General features: G+C 36.2%; 1 long non-coding RNA gene across 1 annotated transcript; it reads right to left on the bottom strand.

Annotated features, from left to right (window-relative positions):
* Positions 1-13,826: 13,826 nt before the first annotated feature.
* On the bottom strand, positions 13,827-15,806 carry LOC129422023 (uncharacterized). Its single transcript, XR_008637255.2, has 2 exons — positions 15,470-15,806; positions 13,827-14,197 (listed from the first exon to the last, which is right to left on the bottom strand). It is a non-coding gene; the product is annotated as an uncharacterized lncRNA (long non-coding RNA).
* Positions 15,807-17,512: the final 1,706 nt, after the last annotated feature.

A 17,512-nucleotide genomic window follows, 5' to 3' on the forward strand; every position in this document is an offset into this window, starting at 1 on the left:
AATGAAAACATTTGTCTTCTCATGTGATGGGTATATTGTGGCATTTAGATATGAATGAAAGTGTCTTATGTTAAAGGATTAGTCAATTTTCTTAAAAAAAGATCCAGATAATTTACTCACCACCATGTCATACAAAATGTTGATGTCTTTCTTTGTTCAGTCGAGAAGAAATTATGTTTTTTGAGAAAAACATTCCAGGATTTTTCTCATTTTAATGGACTTTAATGGACCCCAAAACTTAACAGTTTCAATGCAGTTTAAAGTTGCAGTATCAAAGGACTCTAAACGATCACAAACGAGGCATAAGGGTCTTGTCTAGCGAGACGATTGTCATTTTTGATGAGAAAAATAAAAAATGTGCACTTTTGAGACACGACTTCTCGTCTTCCTCCGGTCCTGTGACCCGCCGGCGCAACCTCGTGTAATTGCGTAGTGATGTCGAAACGCACATTTGCGGACCAAAACTGACACAAAGACATTAATTTGTATCATTATCGACATACAACAACGTCGGAACGATCCTCTTTCTCCACACTTGTAAACACTGGGGCGGAGTTTTGCATATGTCATCTGTGACCTCTTGACGTGATGACGTATTACGTAAGGTCGCGCTGGCCTGTTACAGGACCGGAGGAAGATGAGAAATTGTGGTTTAAAAGTGCATATTTTTTATTTATTTTCATTTCGCTAGATAAGACTCTTGTGCCTCGCTTGGGATCGTTTGAGGCTGCAATTTTGAACTGCATTGGAATTGTGAAGTATTGGGGTCCATTAAAGTTTATTAAAAAAATTCAGAAATTTTTTCCTCAAAAAATATAATTTCTTCTCGACTGAACAAAGAAAGACATCAACATTTTGGATGACATGGTGGTGAGTAAATTATCTGGATATTTTTTTTTAAAGAAAATGGACATATCCTTTAAGGTTTATGTCAAATAACCCTAATAATAGTAAGAGATGTATTAGCTAGCTGTTCCTTCAGACAGTATGATTGCATAATAAAACATGAAATAAGCTATAGTTTGCTACACTAAATATTACTTTGGAAATCTATCCCTGAATATCTGTTAATGTTTAGAAATATTACAAAACATTGACAAATCAAACTGTTGGTTTAAAATAACCTATGAAATGTCCATGTTTTCTGTGGACAGAAATATTTTAATAGAAATAGTAAATCTTTAGAAATATTTTATAAACTGTATTTGTTTTAAAGAGCACCTATTGTCCGATTCACGTTTTAAAATTTCCTTTGGTATGTTAGTGTGTATTAGTACATGTTAATGATATGCAAACGGAACAAACCCCAAATTAAACAATGACGCGAGTTATCGTCTCCAACGTAAATCTCTTTTCTACAACAAACACACGGATTGTAGGCAACAGTTTACTTCCTGGGATTGGTGATGTAGAAAAGATCGACATTATCATAATTTCTCCCACTTCTGATCTGTAAGTTAACTCCTGTTAGCAACCGAATCTTTCAAACATGGTAAGGAGCGTCAAATTTCCTGCTGACGTCAGAGGTATTCAGGCCAATCACAACGTACAGATTAGCTGGCGAATCAGGGACACAGCGCTTTTTAAATCTGTGCGTTTCACCAAGAGAGTGAAATCTGGAGCTACAAAAATGTGTGGTATGTGGAAAATAATGTGTTTTTTAACCATAAACCATGTGAACACATTATATTATACCAAATACACAAAATAACGTTGTTTTTAGCAATGAAATAGATGCTCTTTAAAATGATTCAAGAAAACATAAACATATAATGTACAGTTATTTTTACTCAATGCCATTAAACGTAAACAATCTAACTTTTTTAATTTTAAGCTCGATTTGCACCCTCGGTGATCAAAAGGGGGCGTGGCCTGATTTGTGTTTTACAATAGCCGCCTATTTTGTCCAAAAAACCCTCAAACGTGGTGTCATTCTGATTATTTAGCTGCTTCCAATTGCGTTGGAGCCTCCCAGATCCCAAATCGTAAATATCAATCATGTTTGCTATTTACAACTCTTAAACGGGCTGCCTTGGACTTAATAGCTGCTATAGACAATGAGACAGTTCAAGCTTGAACCGGATGTTGCAAGCTTTTATAGCTGAAATGAGACACTCACAAACTTGACATGAAAGAGGAGTATTGAGATAAAATATCAAGTATGGCAACAGTGCTTTTATAATATATCATGCAAGGACTAACACAACATTTGTTTGTTTTAAGTAATGTCTGATCTCGTGTTTCTGTGAGATCCCGTGTCACTTTGAAATCGTTACGTCAGTAATCACGTGTGTGGTCTCTTGGTCTGGTTGAATCATCCGAGTGTATGCTTTTAAAAGTTGCTTCAAACGGCTTTTAAACTTGGTTAAGATCGTCCAATGTGTACCAGGCTTTATATAAACATTGTGTATAAAAATGTTCATATCTTTCCCTGCATTGGATATGATGACTTCTACACAACGGGTGTAAATGTGTTCTTAGATGGCTGTAATTATACTGTGTCCTGACTGTGCAAAACGCACCACGCGCTCGATTCGAGGGACTCGATGTTAACACAGGCGTTAGAGAAGATCATTTAGCGTACGAATAGTCAACATGAGACGAAGAGGCGAATTGCACTTTGGAAGTTGAAGACATGGTCCAGAAAATGTGTCATGGGGAAGTTATGAGGCGTTCAAGACAGTGAAGAGTTTCTCAGACAACATGGGATTCGAGGATCATTTAGATTCAAGGTTATATCAACAGAGCCCCTCCTGGATTTTACATATTACCTCTTTTATGAAATCAATTAGAAGCAAAGGGAGTGAAGGAATGCTCAAAGAGAGCGTTCGGAAAGGTATTAAGGTCAATGGAACTATTCCTTTTCCAAATGGATTTCCAAAACTTCTGGTATGAAACCTTGTTCTGGGAGAAATTACTTTCGGGAATGACAGCGAGCTCATTAGACAGTCTGCATTGGCCACTAGAGAGATTTTATTTGAATTTCTAACGTGTCAATAACGGCCCGAAACCCAGAGCTGGGAACCAAAACTGCCGTCGAGATCACGGTAATTTTTTTTTTTAATGCACATCCCCCCCACCCCTCAGCGTGTCTTGAAACTGTTAAGAGTCTTCGACTTGGCACTGCTCTTTAAGATCTAACTCTCCCTTCAAAGAGGAGGATCAGGAATGTAGAGTAAGATGTCTCATAATGTTGTGTTCTGGAATGATGTTTACAGCAGTAGTCAAGCTGAAAGATGGTCGTTTTGAAGAAAAAATGCCTTTTGTTTAACTTCTCACCGATGTTATCAGACTGCGTTCAGAATAGCCACCTACAGCGCAGAGAGACCTGGAGATCTCAGCCTTCCTCTAGTCTAGGCTAAATAATAGTAGGATTTTTTTTAGATGGGTGTCCCCTTAAAATTTAACTTACAGCACAGACTGGAGACTGCTGGAGTCTTGTGGTGGTGTTTTATGTTTACTTTTTCTCAAAATACTTTCATTCTTTGATGGGGGTGAGAAGGATGAATGATGCAAGAGGTGATAAGACTTAAAAATATTTGACATATTTGTTTATAAATGTGCAGGGATTAAAATGACCTCATGGCATAACACATTCTAGATACATCTCCATGATAAAGAGCTTAATAAATTACTTTCTATGAAATTAACAAGGATTTTTATTACTTCTCTCCCAATGACACACAGCTGCAACCAGTTGTCTTTATAATTAGTTAATTTAAAGCTCACATAACATAACACACGCTGTATCGCATTTCTGATGTTAATCTGGAGGACCTATAGAGTACTATTACATCCTTTATATCTCCAAAGAGTCTTTAGTTTAACCAGATTTATAAAAGAAAGATTAGCTTTACCGAATCTTTATGATAACGTACAAAATAATGAAGAAGGAGGAGTTACTACCGCGGGAGGAGCGAGTACGAGTCATGCAACACTATACAACACTGTTTAATGTATGATTCACTACATGTTTGTGTCATTTATATAATTTGCACGCGTCTATTTCCAACATAAGACAGAAGTCTTACTTACCGGTTGCAACTCATAACCCGGTTGGGAAAATCCAGCGCATCAAACACACACGCAAAACTCCGCTGTTACCCCGGATAATAAACTATATCCATTTTTTCCCTAATGCTGACTTTCTTCTCCTTACATCCAAAAACAGACTTCTTTCGTGCCATTATTGAGTTTTGAAATTAAACAAAGCTGTGTCGTGTGATGTGATGTTTGTAAGTTCTAGCGTCTCCCGCTGATTGACGGATGGGCGGGGTTTTCCGCGGGAAGTGCCCATATAAAGAAGTGATACGTATAGAAACCCCTGAAACATCAGCTGGACCCGTAATCGAAAAAAAACATCCGAAACTTGAATGAACCCTGGCGAAGTGCATTCGGCACAGAAATACATGTAACACGCCCAACTGCTTTTTTGACACTTTGCCTACGTTTAGCATGAGGAAACAACTCTTAAACTGTGTTAATAAGTCAGAATGCTTGAAATACCAATGAACCACCCCTTTAAGTGAACCAAACATAATATAACAGCCAATTTAACAAGTGCACATTTTAGGTTATGAGGAGATCGGAGCACAACAGAAAGTTTTATTTACAGAAAGGTTTATTTTGTTTTTGGATCTGGCACAATCATAGTTCACCAAAAAATGAAAATAATGTCATTAATGACCCTCATGTTGTTCCAAAAATAACAAAAATTACGACTTCAGCATTGTCTTCTCTTCTGCGTCTGTTGTGAAGCGTATGCGCGAGACAAAGGTCACGTGACTGTAGTGACGCGGATGATGTGTTATCTTCAGACAAGTTTTTTTTTTCAAACTTACAGCATGCGTCTCCCTCAGACTGTAAACGAAGCCTGGGCGCACAAAAATAAAACAGCTGGGGCGCACCAGATAACACATCAGCCATGTCACTGCATACAATCATGCAACTTTAGTCTCGTAGAAGAGAAGACAATGCTGAATAAAGTCGTCATTTTTGGACCAAAATGTATTTTCGATGCTTCAACACATTCTAACTGACCCACTGATGTCACATGGACTACTTTGATGATGTTTTTATTACCTTTCTGGACATGGACAGTATACCATAGATTTTCAATGAAGGGTCAACAACTAAATCTAAAACATCTTAAACTGTGTTCCGAAGATAAACGGAGGTCTTATGAGTTTGGAACGACATGAGAGTGAGTCATTAATGACATTATTTTCATTTTTGGGTGAACTATCTCTTTAACTACTGTAAGGTATAATATGCTGTAAGGTTGGATTTGGTGACTTACACACCCAAGTCAGAAAAAAACCTTGCGCAAATTCACGGGAGATCATCTACGTGACCACGAAAGAAAAAGGCCAAAGCACAAATCGCTCAACCCTGTGTAACAATGTATAAGGTTCATGTTACGATTAACCCTTTGAGAGGTTGTGCCCTGTTCACCCCTACTGTTCCTCCTTTATCTTAAAGTGCCACTATTTCATTGTACTTGGTATAATGCCATGTATTCGGGTGGTTTATGGTAAAAAAAAACACATTATTTTCCACATACCGTACTTTCACTCTCTTCCTGAAACGCACAGATTTGAAAAGCCCTGTGTTCCTGATTGGCCAGCTAATCTGTACGTTGTGATTGGTTTGAATACCTCTGACGTCAGCCAGAAATGTGATGCTCCTTACCATGTTTGAAAGATTCGGTTCCTAACAGGAGTTAACTTACAGGCTGTGAGTACAAAGCCAGAGGAATTATGATAATGTCGGTCTTGTCTATGTCAACAAGCCCAGAAAGTAAACTGTTGCCTACAATCCATATGTTTGTTGTAGTCCAAGAAAAGAGATTTATTTTAGAGATGATAACTCACATCATCGTTTACTTTGGGGTTTGTACCTTTTACATATTGTTAAAGGGCGTGTTGCAGGTTAACCACCACTGTCGATTAATGGGTACATAAATCACTCAAGATATGTGTATAATTTTTAAAATGTCTCAAAAATGGTCTTAAATACCACTTTTTTTACGTTTTTGGTATTAACTTTTTTTTACGCAATGCTGCGATGACGTCACGTTGGGGAGAAGTGGAGAAAGCCTCAGCCAGAGCCATAGAGATAGATGAGACATTTACTGCCGTTTAATACTTACGTATATAATTTGGAAATCATATATACATCGTAGGAAATATATAATGTGATATACTGCAAAGTTACCATGCTAATTATTATTTATGATATATGTGGAAATAAATAAAACTTCGCAAATCTGCTGATTTGATCCATTCATGTCCTGACCACCAGGCTAGAGATTTTTAAACATCCTTAATCCACACTTACTAGTCTATCAAATAATATCTCAAATATATTGTTTTGTGAAATAAAAGGATGCTTTGTTATATTGCTTATGTGATTATAATGAATCACATGATCATTTTATACGCAGAAGCAGTCAGCAGCTGCAGCATACTCGGATCCGACCGCATACATACTGTAATAAACAGGCGTTCGGCGGCTTTTTACATCACGACAGGCTATGCCATTTGAGGAGGAACCGCTCATTGATCACCGTATTTTTATAAATCCTGTACATGTTTGGACCTGTTGAACAGGTTGAGCACTTTTATATACTTTGTTGAGCAGAGAGGCTGCACAGTTTGACCAGCGGGCTGCGGGAACCGGTCGCACATCACGCCGCCTGACGGTGTTGCTAATATAACTCGAAATGTATAACTATTATAAGACCGGCCCACCGGGAAAGTCCCGACTCTCCCGATTGTCACTGCGCTACTGGCTGTAAGGAAGTGAGTGCGTTTTGGTCGCTGGTCGACCCGGCGAACAGATGTGATGTGCCTCACTCACCTTCCAGGATTTGAGACATGCTGCCTAAATCCGTTTGTGCTGAAGATCGCATAAAGTTACACCCATTTCAGGCAGGATCATAGACCTAGAAGATATGCTAACGTTATGCTATCTGGCTGTCTGCCTATCTCTCTATACTAGCCTATCCATCTGTCTGTCTGTCTGTCTGTCTGTCTGTCTGTCTATCTATCTATCTATGTAATTATATAATCTGCGCTATCAGAACTGTACTTTACTCGTCTTTATAGTCATTCTCAATGCTCTCAAGGCGGCTTTGGTAAATTCTCTCCCCAGCGTGACATCATACAGTGCGTGGTGGGGGACAGGAGAATCATTGCAAACCGCTGTACTGTTTCATCCTTTTTCGGGTTGTGTGAGCCCCAACAACAGAAAAGACAATGGATAACCGTTTAAATGTTTATTATCAACAAGCAAATTGCACAAATTAGTTCAAAAATTTAACCTGCAACAAGCCCTTTAACATACTTACATACTTTTACATACTTACACACCAAAGGAAATGTAAAAGCGTGACTCTGACAATAGGTGCTCTTTAAATTTTTCTAAAACAGCCTCTGTAAGAAAATATTACCTTTCCACAAAATTTAATCCATGTCCAGACATCTGAAAATTAAAGGATTACTCCACTTACTCCACACAATTCCCGATAATATACTCACCCCATGTCATCCAAGATGTGTATGTCTTTCTTTGTTCAGTCGAAAAGAAATTACCTTTTTTTTGTGGAAATCATTCCAGGATTTTTCTCCATATAGTGGACCTCAGTGGTACGATAGGGTCACGCTGGAACATCACAAGGCTAGTGCAAGACTAGAAGTTGTGGTTAAGAAGTACTGAAATAATAAGTACTGAACAAAGAAAGTCATAAACAGGGGTTGAGTAAATTTTTTATGAAAGTGGAGTAATCTTTTAAAGTGTTTAATTCGGGCCACCCGCCTGTTTCCCAATTTTAGCGTGACCTTTGATCAGTGAAGGATGAGACTGGAAGCGAACCAACGTGTTGAAAAGAAACAGAATCTCTATGTAGTCGCTCCTTTCTGGATAGGCCCTGTGATCTCATACCGACAACCATTTGTAGCCAATAAAAAACCATGCGAGACTTCAAGAGTCCGTAACTGTCGTTGACCTTAGCTGTCTGATCTTTTGCCTTTATAAAACATTGTGGCCTCATGTCAGGCCATACTGTAAATAAGGGTCATGTTTTCCATGCCTGGCAAATGCAAATGTTTTCTTTCACGAGTGGCAAAATAAGGTGCGTGCCGCAGGACGGCGGTCACTAGCGCATGGTTAAGTTGAAATCAACGTGGAGCCAATTGCGCCTCGGATTGCTCTCCTCAGCAACCGCACGCTTAATAAAGGGCCATGTCAACAGAAATCTGGTGGCCCTTTATTCTCCACACAGAACCAGCTTTGTCTCCCTAAATATTACTTAATTTTGCCTCGGGGTTTTGAGGTAGACAAACATGTAAAGGTTGACCTCTAATATAATCCTAACTGTCACAGTTCTTTGTGTTGTGTGTTTTTTCTGGTGAGACCGCACAGACGCCGCAAGCTCTCGTCTCTCGTCTCAGTCAATCTGACCACAATTGGCCTCACTGCTCAAACCATGAAACATACAGAGACATTTTCTGATTCCCACCCTGACTGCTCATGTACGTATAGCAGAGAGCTGTTTTCATAGGGTTTTATAGGGCTACATGTGTTTAACGACAACTATCCGGAGAAAACTCAGATGAAAAGTAAAATATTTAGGGAAAAAACAGTGCAAAATGACAGTTACTGTATATATCTTAAATATTTCAAATGTATACTTTTGCCTGATTTATAAAAACTTTTCAACTTTTGTGGCTACACAAAAATGTTTGTTTCTTTTAACCCATACAGTAGTTGGGTCCATTATGGACAAACCCAACACTTTGGTTAATTGCAACTCAAACACTAGGTTGTTTCAACCCATAGTTTGGTAAGAACAACCAGCATAGGGTTATTTATAACCCAACGATGGGTTGAATCACATGCGCATCATCAACGTCCTGGTATCTGGCTGACATGGACGTGTGCAGGTGTGTGCATTGTGTCCATGAAACAAGACATCAGCAATGCACAGTTAATGATATTGTAAATTCAATTTCATATTTGTATAACAATGCATTGCATAATACAACAGTATACTGCATGCATATACGACATATAACAATGTGCATTATTGTATAGCAGCATTAAAAAAGGATACTATTTTAAACTCAAGGTAAAGTTGCATATGAAGAGTTTCGTTGCAAAAGAGATAAATAATTTTTTTTTTACATTTTTGTCAAAACATGTTTATTATTATGTTATCATGTTATTATTTTGTTTTATGTTGCTACTTAGCTGTATTTTTTAAGTTATGAAGGTTTAAATCAAAACAAACCAACTGCAGTTGAATTGATATTAATTGGAATGCAAAACCAAAAAACAAGATTTCTGAAAAATAAAAAAAACAAAGTTATTTCGTTGTGCAACGAAACTCTTCATATACATAATCATAAGACAGTGTGTTTTAATAGGTATCAGTAGTCCACCAGTGAACAACCAAAGGCGACAGTGGCAAGAAAATGAAAGTAAAGAGCAAAGTAGTGGAGAAAGGACAGCTTAACCGTGAGGCCAGTTTTTCTTATAATGGTACTTAACAATTTGTACACTTTTTAAGGTAAGTGGTCACAATCAATTAATTTAAGCTACATTAAAAAAAAAATTGAAATACAAAACAAAAAACTTTTGTTGAAATGTACCTTAAAAAATGAGTTAATTGAATGAATTTTTTTTCAGTATCTTTAATATGTGACCCTGGACCACAAAACCACAAGGGTAATTTTTTAAAATTAAGATTTTTACATCACCTGAAAGCTGAATAAATAAGCTTTCCATTGATACGGTTTGTGAGGATAGGAAAATATTTGGCAAGATACAAACTAAAAACGAAGGTTGTCCAAATGAAGTCCTTAGCAACACATATTACTATTTAAATACATATACGGTAGGAAATTTACAAAATATCTTCATGGTCTTTACTTAATATCCTAATGATTTTTGGCCTAAAAAATCTATTATTTTGACCCATACAATGTATATTTGAATATTGCTACAAATACCTGTGCGACTCATGGTCACATATTATTAGGGACACGAGAAACCAGCAAGTACACTCGGAAGCGAAAACCAAACCAAAGTGCCAGCCAACTGCCTACTGTACCGTTTGTCATCTTGAAAAATAAGAAAATATGGAAGGTTTGGATAAGACCATGGTTATCTTCTTAAATGAATGCATAAAACACCTTTTCGATGTTGTTTGTTGACAGGTCACACTGTAAAAAATACTTTGAAAAGTCATTTCAACTTACTATTATTTATCTTGACTAGAGATGAGTTGTTATAACTACAGGTGAGTTGTTATAACTTATAAAACTAAGTTGACTTTTCTCAACTATATTTTATAAGTTGTGACAACTCGTCTCTGTTGACATGACTTGTAAATCTGAGTTGATTTAATAAAAAAAAATTAAGGCAGCAAAGTTTTTTTTACAGTGCATCAAAGCGAATCATGTTTGATTGCAGATGCATACGCTAAAAAATGATTAATTTAATTTACTCAAATTTTTTAAGGTAAGTGGTTGCAATCAATTTATTTAAGCTACATTTAAACAAAAGATTTTTATTTCATTTTATTTTTATATTTTTTGATGTAGCTTAAATAAATTGACTGTAACCACTTAAATTGAATGAATTTTTTTTTCAGTGTAGAAAAAAACCTTACAGTCAAAACAGGAGACATTTCGATTTACTTTTTTATAGTCTAAAACTTTTCTCCACTACCTTTTGTGAAACTAAAAGATGATGTGGATATTAAATGTTCTTTGTGAAACCCAACAGTCTGACAAATAAGCTTTTTAAGTGTATTAAAATGACGATAAACAAGACCTCGAGTCTTTAAACTGCACAGACTGCACAGTGACAAACATCTGCCCGAAGTGTGTGTCTGAGCTAAAACAGATGTGATATTCAGTCCAGGTTAAACTACTTAATAAGAACACAATAAAACAAGCAGTGCTGTTGTCATCAGCATTTCATCTTTAGCCTATGATTACGTGGACCAGCGCATGACAGAGCTGTAGTGTTTTCTAGACCTTTCTGTCTGTCATGAGCCGATGAAGAATGTCTGGTGAGGAGCAACCTTGCGCCCTCATACACGTCCCTGCTCTCGGGGGCCACCAGGGGCCCAAATCCTCTCCACTGACAGGTGATTCATCTCATTAGTTTCTCTCTCTCTCTCTCTCTTTGGGCTCCGCATTGTCTTGCGATATGAGATGGCTCTTTGTTGCGCATTGTGCAGGGCTGTAATTAGTGAACTGTGTGCGGGGCGTTTTTCTCACAGAAATTCTTCAAAATTAATCAGTACTTTCCCATTGATGGCAAAAGCCTCTTGACCCCCCCAAAATCCCACCCACCGTCCAAACAGGCAGAGATGCTTCGGAGGATAAATTATTTTATTTTTTTTGCTTGTTGAAAACATATAGTGGTACAACAGAACAAAATCTGTGGTTCACAAAATAATGTGTCAGATTTCTATGCAATTCCATATATATTATAACGTATACTTAGTGCACATTTCAATACACAAGGATAACGGGTGTATATATGTACTACATATACAAGAAATGTATAAATTAGTGCTGTCAAAAGATTAATCGCATACAAATAATAGTTTGTGTTTGCATAATATATGTGTGTGTGTGTGTGTGTGTGTGTGTGTTTGTGTGTCTCTGTGTGTGTGCTGTGTGTACTTATTATGTATATACAAATACACACATATATGTATATTCGTATTTAAGAAAAATTTTATATATTTAGTGCTGGGCAACAATTAATCGTGATTAATTGCATACAAAATAAAAGTGATTTTTTGCATAATATATGAGTGTGTGCTGTGAGTAATTATTATGTATATATAAATACACAAATTCATGTGTATATATATATATATATTTATTTATTTATATTTTATATATTCTATATGATATATAACTTAAAAAAATATATAAATAAAAAATTATGTAATAAAAATGTATGTGTGTCTGGTTAAATATACATAATAATTACACAGAGTACACACATATATTATGCAAAAAAAACACTTTTATTTTAAATGTGATTAATCACAATTAATCTTTGCGCACGCACGCACGCACACACACACATTAAATTTAAAATAATTACACAACGTGCACACACATATTATGCAAAAACAAACTTTTATTTTGTATGCGATTAATCTTTTAATGGTATAAATACATATTGTTTGTAAATTACAAACAGATCTGAAATCTAATTAAACATTTTCTATTTCTATTGAAAAATCATTTAGTAAATGAGTTTAGTCAAATTGAAATGCCTTATTTTTACAAATGTCACTTTAGTCATTTCATTGGTATTTAACAAATTTGAAAGTCTTTCGCTGCAAAACCCTTTAAGTGCATGCAAGCTTTTTGGCAAATCCTACCTTCTAAAAGTCTCCAGCTATTCTTCATTGTCCTTTCTGAATAAAAGTAAAAAACTTACATTTGTTCAATGTCCTAATACATTATGTAAATCTCCTTTAAAATTCTTGCAGCTCGACAATTGAGATCTGACGTACACGCACCGTCATTCTTTTAATTCTTCCATGCACTTAGAGGGCTTTGTTGTGGCATTGTGAAGGATTCTGCCAACAAACCGGTATGTCTGAATGGCCTTTAGGATTTGAAGTGAAAGTATTTTATGGACGTATAAGATGTGCCGATAGCATTTGATCAATATCACATGTTTGATGGAGGAGGCCTTTACCGGGCTTTGCTTTGTAAATACAGTAAATAAATGTAAATTGTGAATGTCTTATATTTTTCAGAGACCCATGCATGTGCAATAAATTGCATATATGTCAATACATTAGCATCTGTTTAAAGCAATGATTCTCATGTTTTCTAAGACTTCATTAACACTAAGTGAATTCATCTGTAATGACTGACCTGAAAAAACTAACGAAGGTCATTAATTTGCAGATATTTTCCCATTTGCAGCCAGTATTGTTGTTGCTTTGATGATACGGGTGGCCAGATTTTCTTCAACCTCACTAAGAATAATGGACGTCATCTGCCACAGAATGTGTAATTAATCAGAAAAATGAGCTGCTCGTATCAGGTATCATCTTAAATGACAAAACAACCTAAACATCAGGTTTTCTGTTTTTGCCTTTCACAATGAGGTTTTATTACGGCTCCCAATCACAGCGCTCTTCATTCATCACCCTAATCCTGCTTTAAAAGCACTCACAATGTGTTGTTTGTTTTATTGAACAACCCAAGTGCCCTTTTGTTAAAGACAAGCACTGTGCCAGTTTTTTTTTTTTTTTTGGCATTTTGTATACAGTGCTGTTTCATGTTATAGCTGTACACAGCCGGAAGTACCCTTTCAAAAAAGTACACTTTTGTACCTAAAGCTCATTTCAATACATATTAGGCTGTAGGTTCAACTGGGGCTCAACTTGTTAGAGATATGAAAGGTCACGGGTTTGATTCCCAGTAAACAGATTAATAACATAGTGGATAAAAGCATCTGCCAAATGTATAAATGTATATAAAAGATAGATAATCTAACATGAAACCAGGCATACCTTTCATCTGAGGGTAAGTGACGGTTCTGATTCAACATGTGTTTACGTAACCCAAGACAAGTGATCTGTGGCACTTCTCTGTCAATTGAATCCCTCTTTTTAAAACGGATAGCAACAGACCCCCAAAGAACAGGACCGAGGCTGAGAAAAAGAGGAACAAACATAAAGACAAACAATGAAGACATCTGCCTGCCAAAGTCATTCTCTCTCTGTACATATCATATCACTTCACAGAAAGAAAAGTGCTCACTTCTCAGTGTCTATTGCCAGAATATTGATTTTAATTGCTGCCCCGAATTTCCCGAGCTCGCAAGGTCATAGATGAATAATCAACCGAACGGGACATAATGGGGGTCTCTGAATGCACCAAGCTGCAGGTCAGGGGTTGAACAATGTGAACGTTCAGCTACTTAGCTTCCTATGCAAGTTTGTGACAAAATCTGTTTGCCCAACACCAATTAGACTGGCTTTCCGTGCGCTTCGCTGAATGGGTTTGACAGAGAGGGTCATCCTGCGACATGACAGCCGGCCTGAGCGGGAACAGGCGGCTCTGTGTCCTCCACAACATAATTGGTGTCCCTTGCAACGTGCCGCTTCCCAGGGGCTCGGCTCCCTGTTCCTGTGGAAGTCCTAAATGAGTGGAATCAGGGCTTAATGGGATTCCTGTTAGTTTAAAACAAACACTGCACAGCCCCCCACTGCTCTACACGCTGCACCAAACAGTGGGAAGCCCTCTGCAACACAAACTGATACAACACTGATTCACACTGATACAATAGCGAGACTACGTTTACACAACATCGATGTAGTGAAAAACTGAAATGTTAAAATTCAACTAAATCCGCTGCATACGTGTGCCAGGCCAGTAGATGGCGATGCTACTTTGTAAAGAAACACTACAAGCCTGCGCAGATACGCGTTCATTTACAGGGCGATAAATACAAAGAATCAAGACGGTGAGCAGTTTTGTTTTATATGGATGATGAGAGTACTACAAGTGACCCTAGACAATAAACCGTCCCGTTTAACCAAGGATCTCCTTTATTTTACCATTCTATCCCGTTATCGTCCCGTTTAAATATTTTCCTGTATTTTTCATCTTTCTATAAAAAAATCCCAATGGAGGTATTTGATACGTTTGCTACATTCACTGCCAGGAAAGCAGGTGGCAGTATTAGCTGTAACATCTCACCAAGCCAATAAAACTCAGCGGGCACGTTTGCCCACTCCCTGTGTATTCATACTGGCACATTTGGACATGCGCAGGGCGTCCTTTGTTACTTTGCGTGTTGGGAAACACTGCTGTTTGTGCTTTACCGTCACATAAAATTTCGAATCCCAATGTTGACGGTATGAATAAACCCCCAAACTTTTGGGGAAGCTTTAATAAACTCAGTATGTTAAGCAGGATTGTAGGTCAGTCATGAAGGTCACCATTTTTTTTTTTTTTTTTTTTTTGATTATGGGTCATTCTTCAATTGGGTGGCAAATGAGAGGCAGAAATTGTAAAAAGGAGTGTTTGTTTTCTTTTAATAAAATGTATTGTTATGCATTTAAAATTAGTTTAATATGCTTTATCCATTAAAATTGAAGCTTAATAACATGTTTAATTTTAAATATTTTTTTAAAATAAAAAATCCTGTGAAACATCCACTTATGTCTGTGGTGTTACCAATATTTGAAGTAATTAAGACAATAACACCACCACAGACAAATTAGCCTAAATCCAGTCTTTTCTAAACTTGAGGCTGCCATAATAATGATTTCAAGATTAGGGGACATTTAGGAAAAATTACTAAAATATTTTGATTAAAATATGTAAAATCTGCAACTTAGGAACACAAACCACAGACACTAATAAAATGCTATTTTAAGAAAATTATTAAGAAAGAATGCACTCACCATGCACACCTCAGATCAACCAGCACCTGCAATGACCTTTACACACAGGAAGTAGTCCAAATGATTTCCCCCTTTTCTTAAAGGGGCGACATCCATTGTTGTAACACCACAGACATGAATTTGAGGTAAACTACTTTTTTCTTAAACATTAAAAAGTATATATGTTTTAAAACAATTTAATAAAATTGTACGTGTTAAATACTTTATTTGTGTTAAAAATGTTATATTGTTGCAAGTACAATCCATGATACCTCTCTGAGATATGCTGGTGACTAGGGCTGTGCAAAAATATCGATAAAGCTAACTATCGTGATAATTTGTTTCGACAATAGTGTATCGATATTTCAATTTCTACTATCAGTATTTTGTTTTACCCATCAAATCCCTCTGTGTGCGTCAAACGACCTCCTCCGCCACTGCTGGCACTGTCCAGTTGTCTGTCATATACGGCCATTCGGCCAGAAGTTATCGAGAGTGAGAAAATGGCAGAAAATTTAAAAACACCTGCAGCTTTCAAAGCCGACGTGTGGAAGCACTTTGGCTTTGAAACAAAACGTAAAAAAAATTCAGCTCTATTTTTTTTACATTTTTGATTTAAAAAATTGAAAAAGTATTGCAATGTATCGCAGCATGCAACATAATGTATTGTACCGTGATACATTGTATTATGACCCATGTATCGTGATACGTATCGTATTGTATTGTAAAGCCCTTGCTAATACCCAGCCCTAGTAGTGACATGCATATTTTATTACAAATGCAATCTCTCAAACTCAATTAAATATGTATTTTAAAACAAAACATGTCATTGTTAATAGTGCACAAATTGTGTTTATCCTACAGAATACAAATATGGAAACATTTTATAATTTATTGGTATTTAAAGTTTATTTTAACTGTTGTAAAGTTGCCACCCCAGTTGAAGAATAACTCTTATAATCACAAATGCCTGTAGATTGAATTAAAACATGCATGTTTTCACCAAGGTTTTGTTATCAAAAACTTGTCCTTTGAAACCCATCTTCAAAAGTTTGCATTTCAGGACTACAAAACGGTGTCTTTGTGTAAAATGGACATAATAACTTTATCGTTGTCGCATAAATGGCTCTTGAATGTTGACATATAATCTGAATAACTTTAAAAGAAACCAGGATTACCAGTACCAGTGTCAAATTTATACTTTGTTTAAATGTTCATATACAGTATTAACAAAACGTTACATTTACATTAATTGTACCACAGTTATCACACCAAATTGAGCTCCAAATCACACCAAATTGAGCTCCTTTGAAAAGAGAAGCATGTTTTTTTTCCCACAATATTTTTATAAATTAATTTAATTTTAATATTTTATATAGATCCTAGGATAAAAAAAAATTTGGTCCAGTTTATTTTATGAATTATTGTTGAACTGCAATGTGTTCATTGCAGAACGGAGAGGAAACTTAAGCACAAAACTGATATTATAGACATACATTTACATTGCACTAAAAAAATTCTTAAATCAAGATGTATTTTCTTGATGAGCAAAATAACTAAAATTAGTCTAGTTTTTAGACAAAAAATTTAAGTGAATTTGCCAATGGGGTGAGAAACTTATTCTTGAATTAAGCGTTTAAGAAAAAACTTAATAACTTATAAACTTATTTCAAGATTTTTTTCTCACCCCATTGGCAGATATATTTTTGCTTGTTTTAAGCACAAATTCACTTAAATTGTATATTGGTTGTCTAAACACTAGACTTACATCTTGATTTAAGAAATTTTTTGATATTTCTACTGAAAACAAGAAAAAATACTAAGTAAGAAAGTCATTTTTTGCAGTGTGCATGTTAAGATTATCGTATCAAGATAGTTTTACATACAAAGTGCTTATGCTGAATTTGTGCAGAACCTGACTAAAATAACCAAACTGTTTGAACAACTACTTCAAAAACAACCACATTTATGTATTTTGGGAGATGCTTTTGTCCAAAGTGACTTACAGTGCATTACAAAGTATACATTTTTTTTATCAGTATGTGTGTTTCCTGAGTTCAAACC

Source organism: Misgurnus anguillicaudatus, chromosome 16, assembly GCF_027580225.2.
Source record: "Misgurnus anguillicaudatus chromosome 16, ASM2758022v2, whole genome shotgun sequence".
Taxonomy (NCBI): Eukaryota; Metazoa; Chordata; class Actinopteri; order Cypriniformes; family Cobitidae; genus Misgurnus; species Misgurnus anguillicaudatus.